Source organism: Eptatretus burgeri, chromosome 4, assembly GCF_056783735.1.
Source record: "Eptatretus burgeri isolate ZD-2024b chromosome 4, Ebu_testis_v1, whole genome shotgun sequence".
NCBI classification, from domain to species: domain Eukaryota; kingdom Metazoa; phylum Chordata; class Myxini; order Myxiniformes; family Myxinidae; genus Eptatretus; species Eptatretus burgeri.
Genome location: NC_140964.1, coordinates 131,516,297 through 131,526,732, shown reverse-complemented (window position 1 = coordinate 131,526,732; position 10,436 = coordinate 131,516,297). Strand labels below are relative to the sequence as shown.

Here is a 10,436-nt window from a genome sequence, read left to right as displayed (position 1 = left end):
TTCTAATTCCTTTATTTGCTGGTTTAAGTGCGGCTGGAGCATTGATTGGTGGTATGTCAGCAGTGGTGAAAACTGCCATCGAAAGGAAGGCTCAACTCCGGATCAAAAAGAGTTTGAAAGACATAACAAAGAGTTGGAGAAACAAATTGGTGGAAGTGGTGTAATTGTAGATTTTGCTGAAAAACTTGAAAGCCGACCAAATAAATCGAGATTGTTGGTTGGAGATATGCTTTCTTCTATGGCACAAGCAGTTGTAAAATTAACTAAAAGGGGTGATTAATTATATCTTTATCATCAATAAAGGAGCATGGATGAGTGGTTTAAAGAACATTAGGCGGGTACTAATAACTGTAAAACGAGGCCAACGGCAAACAAATTGCAACGGAAATGAAAACTGCTGTAACGAGTAGTACACCCTTCAGGAAAATAATACCCAAAATCTACTCGAATCTGCCGGGGACAAATTACCTAATTAACATAATTTCAAAATGGCCGCCATCTACCAGATTATGGCCCAAAAACTTACATTTGTTTTTATTTACCACGTTTTCCTGACCATATACGCAAAGAAAATGAGGAGATTTTATCACGAGACAATGAGGATAATATATGTGAAAACCGGCACTCTTGAAATTATATATATATATATATATATATATATATATATATATATATATATATATATATATATATGACGTCAGTGTGTGCCAGATTACGGACAGGGAAGATGACGTCATCAGTGACGTCATTGATATGAGAGGAAGAAGAAAATGATAAAATTTTTCAGAGGACTCGCGTGTATAATGATCGTGAAAAATGTGTGTTCAATATTCGTCCTCCCCCTCGAACGACTCCATGGAATGATTCGTGCAACCTCCTCCTTTACAATTCGTGCAGGCGTCATTGCACTCGAATCCATATCTTCTACAGCAACAGCACCTGCTGTCACAATCTCCCTTGCACTGGCACCAGACAACTTTCAGTATGCGTTCTGGTGCAGGTGGTGAGTCCGTCGTACAAGGCCATAGCTGATTATTTTTTTTCAAACCACCCCCACTCGAGAGGATCTCGGCCTACGTCCATTCCCTTCCACACTCGCACTTGGTACAATACACGTATGGAGTGGTATTTAGCGGCGTCTCTTGTTGGTGGTAATGACTGCATTTTTGGAGATGAGGCACTCTTCACCGCTTTTTCCTTGAACTGTAATAGTTTGAACGCCTGTAATAGTTAGCCTGGAATTGGAAGAAGCCAGGAAACCAAAACTTTTTTTTATCAAGACTAAACTCTCTGTCATGGGGGATTATTTATCCTTAATACACACTGCACTTTACATTTTCTCGTGCAAGTCCACATATCTTTGAGAGCCTCTGAATACATACACCTAACCCAGCAATTTTAAATGAGGACCTCTCATGAAGCCATTTTCACACTCAAAACTCCAAGGGTCCTTGCACTGTCCTAACACCAGAGTAATAGGATTTACAAAACTTCGCAACATAATTGGAACAAAGGTTCATGGCCCTCTTGCGATTGCCTTCGCCGCAGGCTCTCCTGCAACGTGAGGTGAGGATACATGCAGTCCCACTCCGGCCCTCCACAGCAAACTCTGCCCTCCATTCCACTTGCGAATGGAAAGCCTCGACATGCATACGTGTTGGATACAGTTTGTCATTAACGCTTTAGCCACAGTGCCAGAACCTGTCTGTCCACACAGGAATGACCCAACCCACCCAGAAAACATATTGACCCTCACTTCGGTTTCCAAGTGCTAAAAAAGGAAATACATCAAATCACTGGATCCACACTTTGCAACGTGAGATGAAACAATCTGTTCCTAAGATTAATTGAATCGACTGACCTTTTGCAACCCGTCCATATGCATCATTAATACAACTACTCCAAATCGCACGCCATTGACATGCAAGATCCCAAATCAGGCAACATCATTTAAACGTGAATTTGGATCGCAAAATCGCCAAAATGTTATCTCACAAATCCACTACAGTTTTCGGAGCTGCAGTTAAAAATGCCATCCAACAACTGATTCAACTCTGACTCATTTCCACAAATGACCCCGCATTCTTGCTGATCGCCCTGCCGTGCCATTTCACAGCAGGCCTGAGCCCACAAACCTGTTTTCCTCAAACCTGTTTAACAATATCTTTTACCTTCAATATTTTTACCAGCAAAAGTTAACTTCCTTATTTCACTTATTTTCTCACATCAAGACAGTTTTGTCTGCAATCAATTTCTCTTGAGCAGGTCAGACACAAGCTGCCGCCCCCCTTCTCTTTCCCGATCAGGCAAACACAATCAGCCTGTGTTCAGAAGCTAGATGACCTTGTGAATTCCTTCACTTCACAGCAGGCCATCCCCTCCACCTTACTTCTCAGTGACATCTATTCCAGTGAAATTCACTGCTGCTTCATGTTAACACTACCTCTCCACTTAATATACTTTATTTTGTACCTAACAGAGGGGAACAAATAAATCCTCCAAACCAAACTAAATTATATTTTCTTACCTGAGGATCTTACAGTAGAATCTTACCAAATCCAATCATTTCTCCACTGCATTTCGCATCTTTACTTTCCCAATCAATCACATCGAAAACATTCCATGAAAGCATGAGACAGGCATTTCAATTTGATTCTGGCCAATCCCCTTATACATGTGGCATATGTAATTTGTAGATCGAAATACCTTCTAATCGTCTTGCACCGAGGGCACACATTTTACAACCTTCCTCCACCCTCATAACAACCAGGGTCAAAAAAAAACACACACACACACACATTCTCTATATTTGGTCCTGGAAATGCTCTCAGTGGCATTTGATTCACACTTTCATCATTAAAATTGCATGCAATGATTCATTTCCATCGTTTGCATGAATCATCGACCCAGCAGTCACCCCCGATGTCACAGTGCTATCGATTAGTCCGTTCCCTGTCCCCACTTGTCGATACCTGTCCTGACACTATCAATTGTTCCGACAACTCCTTTATATATATATACACAGCCAAGCACAGATCATGCACATTTCTGGACGCTCCGCATCCTGCACACCAAGCTGCATGGGGCCAGTGTAGATTCCAAATTCATGTTAATTCTCCCATGCTGGACACCAGAATACATCTGCATTTTCTTGTCTTTCAAAATATTCAGCAGCAATTGAGTTGTAACATCACTGATTATACTCTATGCTTCGTCAAAATGATGCTCACACATTTCATTTATTCTCTGACATTCATCACTCCCTTTCACACACTCTTTCCAATTTTCCACCTTGGAAGTTTTCTTATTCACAATATACTTCTGACACAAAAATGACATACACATGTACTCACGCACACTGAAACGTTGTCCACAAACTATTTCATCAACACATTTAAAACATTGACACGATACCCCCAAAAAACATCCCACATTGTTCCACTGCAAAACAGTTTCAGGCACAATGAAGAAATATACTTGAGAAGACTCAATTCCACAAACATCTCTCAATTGTCCTTCGTAATTTCTGGTTCTGAATCCAAATTTGTAATTTTCACATGCAAGAGGAAGGTCGAGGAGGTCTTGTTGTCAATTAATGGTACGGTCCTAAAAGCCTCTCGTGACATGTCCATTTTAGTGGTCACTTTCGACAGGGGCTTAACCTGAAATTCCCATCTTGTAAAACTCACTTCCAAGTGTACTAAGGCCCTCAACCTTTTACGTTGTCTCTCTGTCTGGCACATCAGAATAGCCTGCTTCTCCTATACAGAGTCCTTATCCACCCTCATTTCGATTACAGAAGCCAAGCGTGGTGGGAGATGTCCGCAACCAACCACAGAAATCTGAAACATATCCAATCTAAAGCTCTCCGTATATCTCGGAGCCTTCAAAAGCATGACTGTGAGTGCTCTTCTGGTCGAAGCTGGCGAGATGTCGTTGTCCCTTCGGTGGGAATGTTCCAATCCAAAGTATTGGGACAAGTGCGTTTCTTTTGAGGACCGCCACCCAGGCAATGCTTTGTTTTCAGATTGCTGAGAGGATCAGGCTCTTGGCAGATCCCCATCCTCCCCCTTTTGGGCTTAAGTGTGTAAGGGTGGTTAAAGGGATGGGTTTGGACTCGCATCCCATTAACTCTCCAAATAAAGTGGCCATATGGCCTCCCTGGACCATTGAAGTCTCGAGCATTCACCTGGATTTATAGAGTAAGATAGATGGGGACAATCCAGTCATGACATGTAACTAGTCTGTTGCATTCATCAACAAGCTTTGCAGCCAACCTCCGCATGCCGACACTGATGGTTTGAAAGATCTGGGTCAAGCTCGTTCTGCAGCAACCTTTTGCATTCCAGATGTGAAGGTGACAAAATCTTTTTTGCACTCGGTATTTTCGACTGAACTTTTTGCCATCGTCTTAGCTCTTGAATGGATTATAGACTTGAACTCCCCTTGTAGTGTTATATTTTCTGACTACCCCTCAGCTTTGAAGGCGTTAGAGTCTTGTCAGCCTGGTTGCAGACATGAACTTGTTCTCGAGGAGTTCCACCTCGTTAACACGGCTAATGGGAGTGGCAGCGTCGTCGACCTGTGTTGGATTCCTGCCCACGTGGGCACTGGAGGGAATGAAGCATTCGACGAGGCAGCGTAAGGTGCTGGTGCTCTAAGGTTGGATTTCATAATCTGAGTTTCGCTGGCCTGGCAGAGCTCTCTGATGTGATCAGACACAAAGTTAACAATACATGACAATCTCGGTGGGAGTTTTCCAACAAGGCGAGGTGGTACCACCAGGTACAGTGGTACACCCTTTGGTCGAGACCTCTGGCTCGTTTCCTCGGCTTCCAAAAAGGCTCGTTTCCTCGGCTTCCAAAAAGGGACCAGACAACCTTATTTAGGCTTTGACTCGGGCATTGTTCTCTCTTCTTCTATCTTCACAGGATAGGGCGTCACCCCACGGGGTTGTGTGACTGGTGTGAGGTTTCTGAAGATTTGGTTCATGTGTTCTCTCTCTGCCCTCAGGACGAAGAGCACAACATCGCGTCCACTGCATTCTGTCGTGTCATGGGGATCACGTGGTCAGGCCTGCCAGATGCATTTTGCAATCTGAGTCACAAGCACAGCGGTTCTATCGATCCGTTTTTAAATTCATTGAAGGAATGGGGTGAGCAAGATAAGCCTCCATTATCCGTATCCGAGGTCTTTGGGTGCGTGGCATATATAGAGCGTCGCAGTTCTGAAATCGTCATTAAATCCCCAAAAAAGAAAGTTTTTTTTTACGTTCACCGGAAGGACTTGATGACGAAAAGAACTTCCGGGTGATCTTCGTGTAAACTTGTGTGTTCCTGGAACTCAGGTCCTCGTGGTGCCGGTGGAACTGATCTGAAGAGGTATTTTCAGAATTATTATTTAATTATCAGAAAGATGTAAAACGGGAATTTAAACATAAAATAATTTTTTGTTCCTCGATGTCGGAAATGAAGGGAAGTTAAAGGAGTTTTTATCCAATGTATGTTGAGGTGTTTGATTGTTGATTTAATGAGGTGTTTTTCACTCGTTTTGTTTTATTCACCACATTGTTTAATAATCACATCATCACGAAACTTCGTACAACGATAATTAAACCTCATTGTTCCTTTTAACTACAAAACCACCAGAAACCTTTTATAATTAACTTGTTTATCCAATTTTATCTCCTCACGACGAGGTGTAACGAGGGTACGAGGTTCGATCACCTCCTTTACCTGTTCCGTGGGATATTTAACCTGAATGGAGATGAAAACCTGATTCATGATCCAAAAACTCAACAACATCGTGAGGGTCTAAAATATATAACATTCCTCGTGAACCTTCCACGGGCATCACGTGTCAGATGGGAAGTTCTGCTCCACGTGGTGTTACCCTTCCCCAACCCTGCTCCACGTGGTGTTACCCTTCCCCAACCCTGCTCCACGTGGTGTTACCCTTCCCCAACCCTGCTCCACGTGGTGTTACCCTCCCCCAACCCTGCTCCACGTGGTGTTACCCTTCCCCAACCCTGCTCCACCTGGTGTTACCCTCCCCCAGCCCTGCTCCACGTGGTGTTGCCCTCACCCAACCCTGCTCCACGTGGTGTTACCCTCCCCCAACCCTGCTCCACTTGGTGTTACCCTCCCCCAACCCTGCTCCACGTGGTGTTACCCTCCCCCAACCCTGCTCCACTTGGTGTTACCCTCCGCCAACCCTGCTCCACTTGGTGTTACCCTCCCCCAACCCTGCTCCACGTGGTGTTACCCTCCCCCAACCCTGCTCCACGTGGTGTTGCCCTCACCCAACCCTGCTCCACGTGGTGTTACCCTCCCCCAACCCTGCTCCACTTGGTGTTACCCTCCCCCAACCCTGCTCCACTTCTTTCAGGATCCCGTCCAAGCACAGATCTTGTTTCTGAGATGATCGGACGTGTTGGGTCTGGAAATTTTACTTCCAGGAAAGTGGAAATACATAATGCGTCTGTGTGAGAATTGCAGGAAAAGTAAATTTAGATGTGTGTTGCAATTTGGAAGAGTGGCAGGAGGGGGTGTTTGGGGTGGGTCGGAGGGAGTGGAAGGGGTGTGGTTGGAGTGGGTAGGAGGGAGTGGAAGGGGCGTGGTTGGGGGTGGGTAGGAGGGAGTGGAAGGGGGGTGGGTAGGAGGGAGTGGAAGGGGGGTGGGTCGGAGGGAGTGAAAGGGGGGGTGGTCGGGGGTGGGTATGAGGGAGTGGAAGGGGGGTGGTTGGGGTGGGTTGGAGGGAGTGGTTGGTGTGGGGAGGAGGGAGTGGAAGGGGTGTGGTTCGGGGTGGGTAGGAGGGAGTGGAAGGGGGGTGGGTCGGAGGGAGTGAAAGGGGGGTGGTCGGGGGTGGGTATGAGGGAGTGGAAGGGGGTGGTTGGGGTGGGAAGGGGTGGGTTGGAGGGAGTGGAAGGGGGGTGGGTAGGAGGGGGTGGAAGTGGGATGGTTGGTGTGGAAGGGGGTGGTTGGGGTGGGAAGGAGGGGAGTGGAAGGGGGGTGGTTGGGGTGGGAAGGAGGGAGTGGAAGGGGGTGGTTGGGGTGGGAAGGAGGGAGTGGAAGGGGGTGGTTGGGGTGGGAAGGAGGGAGTGGAAGGGGGTGGTTGGGGTGGGAAGGAGGGAGTGGAAGGGGGTGGTTGGGGTGGGAAGGGGGGTGGTTGGGGGTGGGAAGGAGGGAGTGGACGGGGGGTGGTTGGGGTGGGAAGGAGGGAGTGGACGGGGGGGGGGTGGTTGGTGTGGGTAGGAGGGAGTGGAAGGAGGTGGTTGGGGTAGGTTGGAGGGAGTGGAAGGGGGGGTGGTTGGGGTGGGGAGGAGGGAGTGGAAGGGTGTGGATGGGGTGGGGAGGAGGGAGTATAAGGGGGTGGTTGGGGTGGGTAGGAGGGAGTGGAAGGGGGTGGTTGGGGTGGGTAGGTTGGAGTGGAAAGGGGATGGTTGGGGTGGGTAGGAGGGAGTGGAGGGGGGGTGGTTGGGGTGGGCAGGAGGGAGTGGAAGGGGGGTGGTTGGGGTGGGCAGGAGGGAGTGGAAGGGGGTGGTTGGGGTGGGTCGGAGGGAGTGGAAGAGGGGTGGGTGGATGGGAGGGAGTGGAAGGGGGATGGTTGGGGTAGGGAGGAGGGAGTGGAAGGGAGATGGTTGGGGTGGGTAGGAGGGAGTGGAAGGGGTGGGTAGGAGGGAGTGGAAGGGGTGGAAGGGGGGTGGTTGGGGTGGGTAGGAGGGAGTGGAAGGAGTGGAAGGGGCGTGGTTGGGGTTGGTAGGAGGGAGTGGAAGGGTGTGTGGTTGCATGGGTAGGAGGGAGTGGAAGGGGTGGGTAGGAGGGAGTGGAAGGGGGTGGTTGGGGTGGATAGGAGGGAGTGGAAGGGGTGTGGTTGCGTGGGTAGGAGGGAGTGGAAGGGGGTGGTTGGGGTGGAAGGGGGTGGTTGGGGTGGGTAGGAGGGAGTGGAAGGGGGTGGGTGGGGTGGTTAGGAGGGAGTGGAAGGGGGTGGTTAGGAGGGAGTGGAAGGGGGTGGTTGGGGTGGTTAGGAGGGAGTGGAAGGGGGTGGTTGGGGTGGGGAGGAGGGAGTGGAAGGGGGTGGTTGGGGTGGTTAGGAGGGAGTGGAAGGGGGTGGTTGGGGTGGGGAGGAGGGAGTGGAAGGGGGTGGTTGGGGTGGGTAGGAGGGAGTGGAAGGGGGTGGTTGGGGTGGAAGGGAGTGGTTGGGGTGGGTAGGAGGGAGTGGACGGGGGGTGGATGAGGTCGGAAAGGGGTGGTTGGGGTGGGTAGGAGGGAGTGGAACTGGGGTGGGAAGGGGGTGGTTGGGCTGGGTAGGAGGGAGTGGAAGGGGTTGGGGTGGGCAGGGAGGGAGTAGAAGGGGGGTGGATGAGGTCGGAAAGGGGGTGGTTGGGGTGGGTAGGAGGGAGTGGAACTGGGGTGGTTGGGGTGGGAAGGGGGGTGGTTGGGCTGGGTAGGAGGGAGTGGAAGGGGGTGGTTGGGGGTGGGTAGGGAGGGAGTGGACGGGGGTGTTTGGGGTGGGTAGGAGGGAGTGGAAGGGGGTGTTTGGGGTGGGTAGGAGGGAGTGGAAGGGGGGGTGTTTGGGGTGGGGTAGGAGGGAGTGGAAGGGGGTGTTTGGGGTGGGTAGGAGGGAGTGGAAGGGGGGTGGGTAGGAGGGAGTGGAAGGGGGTGGTTGGGGTGGGTAGGAGGGAGTGGAAGGGGGGTGTTTGGGGTGGGTAGGAGGGAGTGGAAGGGGGGTGGTTGAGGTGGGTAGAAGGGGGTGGTTGGGGTGGGGAGGAGGGAGTGGAAGGGGAGTGGTTGGGGTGGGGGAGGAGGGAGTGGAAGGGGGTGGTTGGGGTGGGTTGGAGGGAGTGGAAGGGGTGTGGTTGGAGTGGGTAGGAGGGAGTGGAAGGGGCATGGTTGGGGTGGGAAGGGGTGGGTAGGAGGGAGTGGAAGGGGGTGGGTAGGAGGGGGTGGAAGTGGGATGGTTGGTGTAGAAGGGGGTGGTTGGGGTGGGAAGGAGGGAGTAGAAGGGGGTGGTTGGGGTGGGAAGGAGGGAGTAGAAGGGGGTGGTTGGGGTGGGAAGGAGGGAGTGGAAGGGGGGTGGTTGGGGTGGGAAGGAGGGAGTGGAAGGGGGTGGTTGGGGTGGGAAGGAGGGAGTGGAAGGGGGGTGGTTGGGGTGGGAAGGAGGGAGTGGACGGGGGGTGGTTGGGGTGGGAAGGAGGGAGTGGACGGGGGGTGGTTGGGGTGGGAAGGAGGAGTGGACGGGGGTGGTTGGGGTGGGAAGGAGGGAGTGGACGGGGGGTGGTTGGGGTGGGAAGGAGGGAGTGGATGGGGGTGGTTGGTGTGGGTAGGAGGGAGTGGAAGGAGGTGGTTGGGGTAGGTTGGAGGAGTGGAAGGGGATGGTTGGGGTGGGGAGGAGGGAGTGGAAGTGTGTGGATGGGGTGGGGAGGAGGGAGTAGGAGGGAGTATAAGGGGGTGGTTGGGGTGGGTAGGAGGGAGTGGAAGGGGGGTGGTTGGGGTGGGTAGGTTGGGGTGGAAGGGGGTGGTTGGGGTGGGTAGGTTGGAGTGGAAAGGGGATGGTTGGGGTGGGTAGGAGGGAGTGGAAGGGGGTGGTTGGGGTGGGCAGGAGGGAGTGGAAGGGGGTGGTTGGGGTGGGCAGGAGGGAGTGGAAGGGGGGTGGTTGGGGTGGGCAGGGAGGGAGTGGAAGGGGGTGGTTGGGGTGGGCAGGAGGGAGTGGAAGGGGGGTGGTTGGGGTGGGCAGGAGAGAGTGGAAGGGGGGTGGTTGGGGTGGGTCGGAGGGAGTGGAAGAAGGGTGGTTGGGTGGATGGGGAGGGAGTGGAAGGGGGATGGTTGGGGTGGGTAGGAGGGAGTGGTTGGGGTAGGGAGGAGGGAGTGGAAGGGAGATGGTTGGGGTGGGTAGGAGGGAGTGGAAGGGGTGGGTAGGGAGGGAGTGGAAGGGGTGGAAGGGGGGTGGAAGGGGGTGGTTGGGGTTGGTAGGAGGGAGTGGAAGGGTGTGGTTGCATGGGTAGGAGGGAGTGGAAGGGGGTGGTTGGGGTGGATAGGAGGGAGTGGAAGGGGTGTGGTTGCGTGGGTAGGAGGGAGTGGAAGGGGGTGGTTGGGGTGGAAGGGGGGTGGTTGGGGTGGGTAGGAGGGAGTGGAAGGGGGTGGTTGGGGTGGTTAGGAGGGAGTGGAAGGGGGTGGTTGGGGTGGGGAGGAGGGAGTGGAAGGGGGTGGTTGGGGTGGGGAGGAGGGAGTGGAAGGGGGTGGTTGGGGTGGGTAGGAGGGAGTGGAAGTGGGTGGTGGGAGTGGTTGGGGTGGGTAGGAGGGAGTGGACGGGGGTGGTTGGGGTGGGTAGGAGGGAGTGGAACTGGGGTGGGAAGGGGGGTGGTTGGGCTGGGTAGGAGGGAGTGGAAGGGGGTGGTTGGGGTGGGTAGGAGGGAGTGGAACTGGGGTGGGAAGGGG

The 10,436-nt window shown here is 52.3% G+C and overlaps 1 protein-coding gene across 7 annotated transcripts in view; it reads left to right on the top strand.

The window, feature by feature from the left end:
- LOC147029133 (uncharacterized) overlaps positions 1–10,436 on the top strand; it is a 109,040-nt gene that overhangs the window by 47,359 nt on the left and 51,245 nt on the right. Inside the window, exon 1 of one of the 7 annotated variants that reach the window (XR_015057838.1) lies at positions 5,256–5,381. The exons of 4 other annotated variants lie outside the window; for them this stretch is intronic. The gene's annotated coding sequence lies outside the window, so the exon portion shown is untranslated. Of the gene's footprint in view, positions 1–5,255; positions 5,382–10,436 lie in introns of those variants that run through there. 2 more of the 7 variants (XR_015057834.1, XR_015057839.1) reach the window with 2 other exon arrangements.